The following is a 10,538-nucleotide window of genomic DNA, read 5'->3' as shown; positions in this document are numbered from 1 at the left end:
GACAAATCACTGTAAACATTACTGTAACGTCTAAATATAAACCCAGTGAAGAATCTAGACTGTGTCAGTGAGAATGTGTGTTGTGTGGCGCTAACAAACGTGAAAAGATTTGGGTTGTCTGATAGCTCTGCACGCATTAATATGCCATGATTAAAGGCCTGGGCTTTTGAGTTTAATTTTAATTTGCTAGCAAAATTAGAAAAGATCAGCCTCCTAAGACACATGCACACACACGCCCACATCCACACACACACAGAGTTTATTCAGAGACATAAACACACCCAGGCACACACACACACATCCAAACACAGTATCTTCAGAGACACAAATGCATGCACATACACACAGAGAGAGAGACATTCACAGACAGAGACAGAGACAGAGGGGGAGAGAGAGAGAGAGAGAGAGAGAGAGAGAGAGGGAGAAAGAGACAGAGAGCAAAGCCTGCCTTGTTAGCCACTACAGTAACAAAACCATGGGAGTGAGGAAGGAAGTGAGCGAGCGCGGCGATCAGCCGAGTGGCCTTGTCAGGGCTGGCCGGGGGCGGGAGAGGAGCCCATCTTTTGTCTCTCCGCTGTTAATCACAGCCTTTTAAGATCACGGCGCAGCGCAGACCACCGGCCATAAATCCTCTCCCCTTCCCTGAGTGACCGGCCGACAGTGGCACGCGACGACATGCTCCACGGGCTCTCCTTCCCCAGGCCTTTAACTCCATCCTGGTTAGGCCGCGCGGGAGAGAGGTCTGAGGTGACAGGAGGGCTGAGCACTGACCGACCGCAGAGGTCACAACTCCACTTACAGAACGCACAAACGCAAACAACTAAATAACTTCTGTCTTTAGCTTTTTCATCTTCTTTCTCCTTGAGGACACAATTTATTTATTAATTTATTTATTTACTGACTTCCTTCCTTACTTACTTACTTCCACTGTCAATCATTCGTTGCCATGGGAATAAGGCAGAGGACAAGGCAAATGAAAAACAGCTTGAAGGTAGCGATGGAAATATAACGGTGGTGATCAGACAAACAACGGGTCACGATGAGCAAGCTACTTCTCATGTTTTTATAAACAGATTTGAACTTACTAGCATGAAAGAGGGCAAGAGAGGTGTAAAGATAGTGACAAAAAGAGACAGAGAGATAAAAGAAGCTGAGAAAGAGAAAACACAAAAGAGAAATGGATAGACAGACACACAAAGAGAGGAAGGATGACAAACAAGGGGCAGACAGAAAGAATGGATTGTGGAGGTCTCTTCTGCACCACTGGGCTGGGTTGTGGGTTGTTTGAGCCTTCCAGCAGCTTCATTTGTTAGCCGCGCTGTGCTATTTTTTTTTCAGAGCCCGTAATTAAGACAGAATTGTTAATTTATCCTTTTCCACCCACAGATACAGAGCAACAATTAAGGACCCTCTTCGTCTATATTTATGTTTTATTCACACCATCTTAAACACGTCTCCAACACAATGTTTATTCTGTAACTATCAACACAGAGGACTGTGGAGGACGCTAAATTACTGCGCTCAAACGAAGGCAGATGATATGGAGACTGACGAGTTGATAACTCTTAATTTCTTCCCATCATTACAGCTCTGCATCTGCATCTATATTTAGAGGCACTGGAGCACCTTGCAGAGTTTCCATCTCCATCTCAAGGAACCACAAATGAGTTAGACATCTTATAAACCCTTCACTGTAACATTAAGTCAAGGGCATACGTTTCAGTGCTTGTCAATGAACAGAGAGATCAACAGCATCTTTAAGGACTAAAATCACAAATCAGAACATATTGCAGTGTTATTATGATCCTACTACTGTAGTGGAAAGAGTCCAGTACTGGTGTCCAGAGAGTGTTTAGTATCCCCTACAACACTGCAACACTACTTGGAGCAAAGGGGAGTGTGTCTCTCATAACGAAACAGCTGGGCTGGGCTTGACCTCTGCCGCTCCTCACTGGCCATCCCTGGAGCACGCAACGGCCCGGGTCGGGGATAATATTAGCCACCACTGCTACCCTGGCTGCCACCACAAACACTGCTGCGCGGGCGCACCCACACACAATGGAGCTGACACAACGCGTGTCATGTTAATGTCTCGGCCCCACCACATTTGCTATGTCGTGGTGGTTGGAGTGTGCAGAGAGTGCCAATTCATCAGCACAAGATACAGTGGGCCTGCCGAACAGTTAGCTATTGAACCCCCACTAATGTATCGTGTAGCCTACTGTACGTGTTTTAATCTTAATGAAAATGAAATGTGCTGTGTCCAATGAAGGACATACATCTCTTTCTCCGCTTCCTGTCTTCTTCGCTCTCTCATATCATGTAGACATGAGATTGGGCAGCCACCAAAAAAAAGAGAAAATGAAAATGAAAATGAAATGTCATTTATAATGGGTGTTCCACCCAAATACTTCTGTTCATTTGTAATGTTGGGCTAATACACAGCTAGCTCTGCAATCATTTATGTGCATACATATATATATATATATTTTTTTTTTTATGAGTAATTTCTATCTCTTCCTCTCCCCCCTCTCTTCTGCAGCACAGTTATCAGAGAGTGCTTTCTTGTCCAAAACAAAGGCAAAGATCAGAACAATGCTGTACGTTCATTTGCACAACTGCACAGATAAGTGTAGTACTCACATAATTTGGCATTGTAATGACAGGAATTTGCTATGCACAATGACCTTCTCAGGCGACTAAAGATTTATCACATTGGTTGAGAGAAGGGAGACCAAACCACCCACTTGGGTTTGGTGAAGGCTTTTCACGGCTCACGTTTCTGTGTGGTACACCAGTTGCTCATTAAACCATATATATCCAGCCAGGCTTTTTCTGCTGTCTGTGCACAAGACTTAAGTATTTTCAGGCACTTAATAACTCCAAATAAACGAGAAGGAATGTCCTGCTGTCGAGAATCACACCAGATTTTCAACAGTCCGATCATTGATAATTGCCACTTTCAGTCCGGCACGTCCTTAATCCTTGACTTTACAAATCTATTTTACATAAGCAGCTCATTGTAAACAAAGACCTTTTCTCAAAATCAAACAAGCTTCATCAAACAGCCCATGGCCATGGCTTTGTGTACCTAAACTGGTAGTGAGCACAAATAACGAGAGATGATGATTATTATTTGTTTTTGTTTTTTAGGAGGAGGTTCACGGTTCGGTCAGGTAGAATAGGCAGACTGCTGAGGGACCATTAACGGGCATGGGCTCTTTTGTTCCTGGGAGAAGGTTTAAAAGTTTAAAAGTTAAGGTTAAGAAGTCTGTCTGTGTTCTACAGCCACACAGTACGTGGGGAGGCTGTTGACATGCATTTTGCTCTCTGCGTCTGACATGACTTATTCATGAAAGCACGTTCCACAGCCACGCAACGCTTCGAATTAAAGACGCTCTGTGAGGCTGATGTATGACTTTCACAAGCTTACATTGTTACCGGAGATGCATCATATTCATCACTCCACCACCCCCGAATATGCACAGAGAGACAGGCAGAGGCAGAGGCAGAGGCAGAGGCAGAGAGAGAGAGAGAGAGAGAGAGAGCGAGAGCGAGAGCGAGAGCGAGAGCGAGAGCGAGAGAGAGAGAGAGAGAGAGAGAATGAAAGACAGAAAGAAAGAAAAGAAAAAGGGGAAGAGAGAGACAGAGAGAGAGAGAGAGAAAGAGAAAGAAAGTGACAGAAAGAAAGAAGGAAAGAAAGCAGAGAAGGGGAAGACAGAGAGACAGAGAGACAGACTGAAAGAGACAGCCGCAGCTGCACATTCACATTTAACAGCCTTTTCATGGATCAATGCACAAATCAAATAAACACGGCATCATAGGCTTAACCCCCGAATCTGAAAATTGATACAGAGTCATGCTTGTGATTAACTGAAAACACCAAGAGTCACAAAGTGTTAACATAATGTAAATGAATACAATACTTCATACACATTACATCAGCTGAAAAGCTGATGAGAGGGCAGAGTCAAGGGCATACAAGGACACTGACACTACTGTCCATGTTGCCTAGCCTCAGCAGATGTTCACACTTAACCTTCCTTGCTAAGTCTTGTTGTCAAAAAAACCCTGTTTGCTCTTTGTTCTAAATAAAATGATAATCTGATATATGCACATCAATCTAACAACAATGAATGTAGAGCACATCATTCGACACAGCCAAACACAAATAAGCCCGGACTGATTTGCATAGAGCAGAGTATTTTTCCCCGAAGCACAAAAGCAATAAGCTCATCACTGAGTGACAGAAAGAGCATTCCTCTTAATAATGCTGCTCCATTACTCTGACCTGTACATGACACTTTTGCAAAGCAAGCAACAACATATATTCATTGGAAACACAGACACACGCATACAGATAAAGAAACACATGTACACGAACACACACACACAAATAAACAAAGCACACCGCCACACACACACACACACACACACACACACACACAAACATACCCACACACACACACACACACACCCTAGCTGGAGAGTGTAAAAGCAGCCCAGGTGAGGGGCCCAGTGTGCTGCGTTGTTGTTGTGCGGTGGCGCAGTGTTCCAGCTGCTCATCAGACGGCGCCAGCTCTGACCCGTGGGAGCTGGCCGGACGGAGCTCTCAGTGCAGGCCCAGGGGAGAGCCCCAGCTGGAGATACACTCAGCCGTGTTCATGTCCCCAACGCACAGGCAGAGGACGCCCCGCATCAGCTCACCCACAAACATGCACACGTGGACACACAGACAGACACCTTACACACACACACACACACACTGATCACTACACACATACACACACACACAAACTCATATTCAGATCATAAAACACATAGACACATAAACACACACACAGATCACAATGCACATAGATACACTTATCACATGCATACACAGACACAAAACTGCCCTCGAGCTCCTTGGCTAAAATAAACCCCACTGCTCAGATCGCTCAGAGGCAGATGATGATTGTTACGATGATGATGATGTTATTAGCAACGAGGATTCTGATCACTGCCGTGCCTTTTGTCTCGCTAATACATTACTAAATCTCCCATCAGCGCATTTCTGCTTGATATTCAAGTACAGAGACAAGACAACCCCCAAACCCCTGGCTACTGGATCATGCAACAATGCTTTGCAAACAGTCATGTCCTCATGAAGTGTGGGAGCAGGGAGACATTGGTGCTCCTCTCTAGTGGGGAAAAGATCTGCTGTCGGGCTGAGCAACATGGCGAGCCAGCCAGGAGCAGTGGTGGAGGGGAGGGATTAGGTCACGTTTGGCTTCTCCTTCGTGGCCTCGCCTGCCACGCGCTGTGCCCTTTGGAGCCAATTAAATTCTTTTATCAGTGTCATGTCCCCGAAGGAAGGCATCATTGAGCAATCACCAGGCATAATTCACGGCACAATGATAAACGACAGCTATAACATGTGCTTTACGAGTCCATCAGCGCTTTACGGTGTACGTCAAGAAATTAATTTAATTAAAATTGCTCCCCGGAATTTTGAAACACCATTTCATGTGCCACTGCCTTAAGAGTGTCGCTGTGACGCTGGTCATGTCAAACATTCTGGTCGCTTTCCCTAAAAAGAAATACAGAAAAAAAAACACTCAACTGTTTAATTTTGCCTTCATCATTCTCTGGGCAAGTTATGAATGTTCTCATTATCCTGACAAAACAAGCCAAACCACGAGAGGCCAAAAATGGCCGACATGTTTAGTCATGACAAGCATGTTGGTTGCCTTGAGGATGCTAACAGTGTTAAGTTGCAGACCGAGTGTTGTGTTGTGTGCTCTGTGAGCGATCTGTGTTTGCGGCCGGACAACAAATATTTGCTTGTGCGCTAGTCAAGGCTTTCGAGAACGCTCCCTGAAATGTCAGCATGGATTGATGACAAGCCCTGGAAGCTTAAAAATATCCTGGACATTCATCACTTCGAGATTATAGGATTCCAAGTGTCTTTAAAAAAAACACCTTCATGTGCGTCAAACGTTCAAATTAAAACACATCCCCAAAAGGCTTTGCTGATGAAAGCCACCTGAAATCAATTGTTTGATGCATCTGCTGAAAAAAAAAAATCTTTAAAAGCAGCTTCTTTTCACAAGTCAGGTCCCCAGTCATCATCACGCATCTGTCTCTACAGTAAAAACGATGCCGGTTTGGGCCGGATGCTTCTGGAAATATTAACGGGTTGGAATAAAGATTGGCTTTGCCTCATCGTACCCCGCTGAGACTCACCGAGGGGGATCACAGGGGCCAATTGCACTCATCTATGGTGATAAGTATCGTCCAGAAATCTCTTAATTACCTTCCAGCAGTACCTTGGTGAGGGAGAAGAGATGAGATGCTGAGCGAATACTAAAGGAAAAAAAATTTTTAATGGATGAGACCAGACAGCATGTTGGGAAGACGGGAAGAGAGACGGGAAGGTCAGGAATGGCACGGATTATGGAAATTGTGGAGGGTGGGGTAGGGGACGTGTCTGTCGGGAAGGACAAGCCTAACGGCTACTGATTTCACACCTGGGTTGATCTCCACAATAGGGACGTGTGCTTCATCTTAGGCAGGATCCCAACCTTACCTGCTGATGCAGTCATTTTTAGTGTAGCCCAACCCCCACCCCGCTGTTAGACTCCTCCCACCCCACCCACCATGGGAGCTGGAAAACTGAGGTCAGCATGGAAGCAAACCAAACCTGGAATCATGTAGTCGAAATCCGATTTGATTTGTTCTACCTAAAGACTTGAGCAGTAAGGCGGAGTAAGGTGTGTGCCAGGTTTAAGGTATGAAAACCCTAATGAGGGTCCCAGTGCAGCTCAACAGATGCCTGCATATTTCAGATTTAATTTGCCATTCATCTTCCCTCTGCTTTTTTTAATCCGCTCACTTTCTTCCACCTTCTCCCCCTCTCTCTCTCTCTCTCTGACACACACTCTCCATTCTTTCTCCTGTTTTTGAGAACCTGGGGAACGACAGCATGGTGTCAAACAAATCCTACCTTTGGAACCACAAGTGACACTCCCGTAGCCGGCTTCTGTAACGTTTAGCGACAGCGCAGCACTTTGATTTTCTTGGCAACAAACTGAATACAGATCTGGGGCCCCGCATGTCAGTCTCAGACTCGCTGCTCTTCCCACCCGCTCTCTCTCTCCCCTCCCCTTCATCCTCCGCCGCTCCGCACCACACAGCTCTTTTGATTGTGCGCGAGAGCGAGAGAGGCTAGAAATGATGCTCCGTGATGAGATGAACAATTGAGGACTGTTCGACAATTCACACTGTATTATTGCCATTACATCCGTGGAGCTCACTGTAACGTTGTTGTATCTGAGAAGGTGCTTTACTGCATTATACCTATTAGCTATCTACACACTGACACAGGTGAATAGACATACTTTCATGAGGAATTTATCTCCCAAATTATGAAGCTATCACCAAAGAGTTGATCATACACAATACATTTAAATCCAACGTTTTATTCCAAATACAACCTACTCTTTGTCAATTCAGGACAGCCCATCAAAGACTGTACATGTTTAGCAGCAGCAGTGCAGCATAAAAATGAAGCTAGTTAATCCATGGTGAGAAAATCAATATCTACCACGCACCATGCTTTGCTCCCAAAGAGATTACATAAGACAGAGTACCCAATTCAAATCATTTTAAGTGCTAATCATTTCAAGAAAATAGAATCAGAGCAAGAAAATAAGACACTTGAGTGGCTTCAATGACAACGTGTCACATGCCTAACCAGGGCTTTCCATTAAGCCTGGGAGATACTGACGAGTCAGCCTTCATTTTCCGCAACCATCTTGAGTTTTATTAATGAATACGATATGCCCATATGTAAATCCATGCATCAGCAGGATATTTTTATGATCCCATTTCTATTCAATTATGTTCATCACACAGTTGGAAGTAAGGCCTGTGAGGCAAAGGCAAATCAAATGAGCGGTGCTGCAAGTCCAATGCTTGCTCTTTGACATACATTTCCCATTGTGCTGTTCTGAGGGTTATAATAATAATAATAATAATAACCATCATTTTATATTAGTATTACGACAACAATTATGGACCCCAAAAATCTTCTAAATGCATGCAGTACAATGTCAACTCTGGACAAGTTCCTATACCTTTCAAAGGATAAAAATAGACGTTGTTGCCTGGAGCAAATAGGAAGTAATTTGGATATCATCAAAGATGGTAATGTCTACAGTGAGCACACATAATTCTTTAATTTGAAAATGAGCTTGATGTGTGCATCAGAATGTTTTCAGAATTGTGTGGGGATAATAGGGTCAACAGCCTTTCATGACAAGATCACAAGGGCCCTCTTTTACATTCTCAGAAAAAGATGACCAATTACATTTCACTGGAGTGTCAAAACTCCTTGACCATCTGGGGGAATTTTAACAGCCTAAGTAGTCCACTCGCACACACTAAACTACTGCAGACATTTTCTCTTATTTTTGTGAATGGGCGGAGCATTTTAAATGGCTAATGATGAGAACCGAGCACTCTGTGGTCTTCGGAGATGATCCTGCCTCCTACCTGGCCCGAAGCCATCTCGGCTGCTTGGAAAATGCCAGCGTGATGCTAACACACCTTGACGGATACACGCGCTATATAGGTCAGTGTTGCTACCTTTCCTCGCTCATAAGGCGAGACATGTCCTGCCAATATCCCAAGCCAGGCACGGAGATGAGCATTAGCATTCAAGCACAGCGTGTCTTGCCGGATGTAAGTTTTAACTGGAAATGAATTGATTACAGTACGCAAGTATGAGTCAGGAAATGAATGGGATGACTTAAGTCTTTGGTATGGATGCCGAGGAAGAGGATAGAAAAAGAGGGGGGGGGGGAGAGTCAAGAAACAATTTAGATTAACATTTTAATCCTTTATCTAATTACTGGCAATCCCTAGGGTTGAAACAAGAGGTTCTGCTATCCTCATAGCTGAGCTACAGAACAATTTCAACTTAGTTATGGAGGTAAATGGCTTTTGGGCTAAATATAGTAAGCCACAGAAAAGTCCGGAAACAATCGAGACAAACGCAATTTCGGCAAAAGCAGAAAAATAACAAGCTATGCCACAGTTTATCCGACCAAGAAGACAACATGGTAAAGAGCACAGTGCACGAGTGAGAAGAAATAAAAAAGAATAGACTCAAAAAAATAGTTGGAGGGAGGAATGACAGAAAGGTGGCGGAAGTGGAAGATAGAGGTGATCCTTCGCCACGTCTTCACCTGCCACAATACCCAACTTTCTGAAAATGGAGCGAATGTCAGAGCACTGCGCAAAAAGAGACTTCTGCTGTTTAATTACTGTGACAAAGAGCCAGAAGACAACATCAGAGGGTAATTTGGAAAAAGGGGAGAAGAAAAACAGGATATAATACATTACAAGCGCCAGATAAAGCCGTACCTGTTTTGGTCCTAATTATTAGTACAATATGCTAATGACTTAACTCAGCCTTGTCCCCCCAATTCAAGGAATCTGAAAGAGGCCGACATCACAAAAAATATAATAGCTCCTAATTAGGTTCACATCATCCTTCCTAAAAACAACTGACACCTTGTATTACCGATTTGTGTTTAGCACACTGCAGGCTGGCTAAGGGAAGACTGTTGGGTGGGTGACGAGGAGAGACTAGAGCAGTAATCGTCCCCTCTCTGTGACGATCTCTGTTTGAGCTTACATATCAACCCTGCCTCCATATAAGACAGGCCCTTCCTGGCAGCACACTGGGCACCCTGCGTGATAAGTGTCGTTTGATGCACGCGAAACAGGCAATCCGATACAGCTGTGACACAAGTCTTCTTAACCTCGGTGAAAAACGATTGCAAAACGTCTCGCCTTTTATACAAGCGCGTTCCACCGTGTGACAAGGTAGTTATCATAGACAAAACCTGTTTTAACAGAACAATAAAAAAATACAACAGAAGCCATATGACTGACTGAACGGTGATGGAGACACAGAGGTTAGGCGACATGAAAGGAAAACAGTGCCAGGACTTCACGCGATAAGAGTAAAGCCTGTCTGGAAATAAAAGACAAGGCAAAGAATCTGATGTTGCCTTTTCCCTCTGAAGCTGCCGCCACCCCTCCCCACCCCCCTGAAGCAGACTTGAATACATATTTAAGGCATCAGGCTCCAGCAGCTGAAGAAACCCGATTTGTGCTTGAACAGAATTCTGATTAATCCCTTCATTTTCTCATTTACTTTTTTCCCCTCTTCCTACCCTCCATCCCTCTCTTTCTCCACCTCCTCCTTCTCCATCCACCCCCTACCTCTCCTGCTCCGCTTTCTTTTGGGCTCCATCCCGATCTCACACGGGCAACTGGCATCTTAGGCCCCAGTGACCTCCACCGCGTATGAATACAAATTAGAAAAAGCCCATCTTTTATTACTCAAAAGGCACCACCTCCCTAGGTGTCCTGTCCCAAATCCGGAGATCAAAGTTGGCCCATCCGACAAGAGTCGGAGAGTGGCTGCCTGGACGGTGGCTTTGTTGTTCGGCGATAAGACCAGCAAAAGACAACCTCCCCCA

At 44.6% G+C, this 10,538-nt stretch overlaps 1 protein-coding gene across 1 annotated transcript in view; it reads right to left on the bottom strand.

The window, feature by feature from the left end:
• The window catches only part of unc5a (unc-5 netrin receptor A), a 144,532-nt gene that overhangs the window by 77,143 nt on the left and 56,851 nt on the right, over positions 1 to 10,538 (bottom strand).

This window comes from Alosa alosa, chromosome 21 (assembly GCF_017589495.1).
Source record: "Alosa alosa isolate M-15738 ecotype Scorff River chromosome 21, AALO_Geno_1.1, whole genome shotgun sequence".
NCBI classification, from domain to species: Eukaryota; Metazoa; Chordata; class Actinopteri; order Clupeiformes; family Clupeidae; genus Alosa; species Alosa alosa.
The sequence above is the reverse complement of the archived record's forward strand: the minus strand, read 5'-3'. Positions and strand labels throughout refer to the sequence as shown.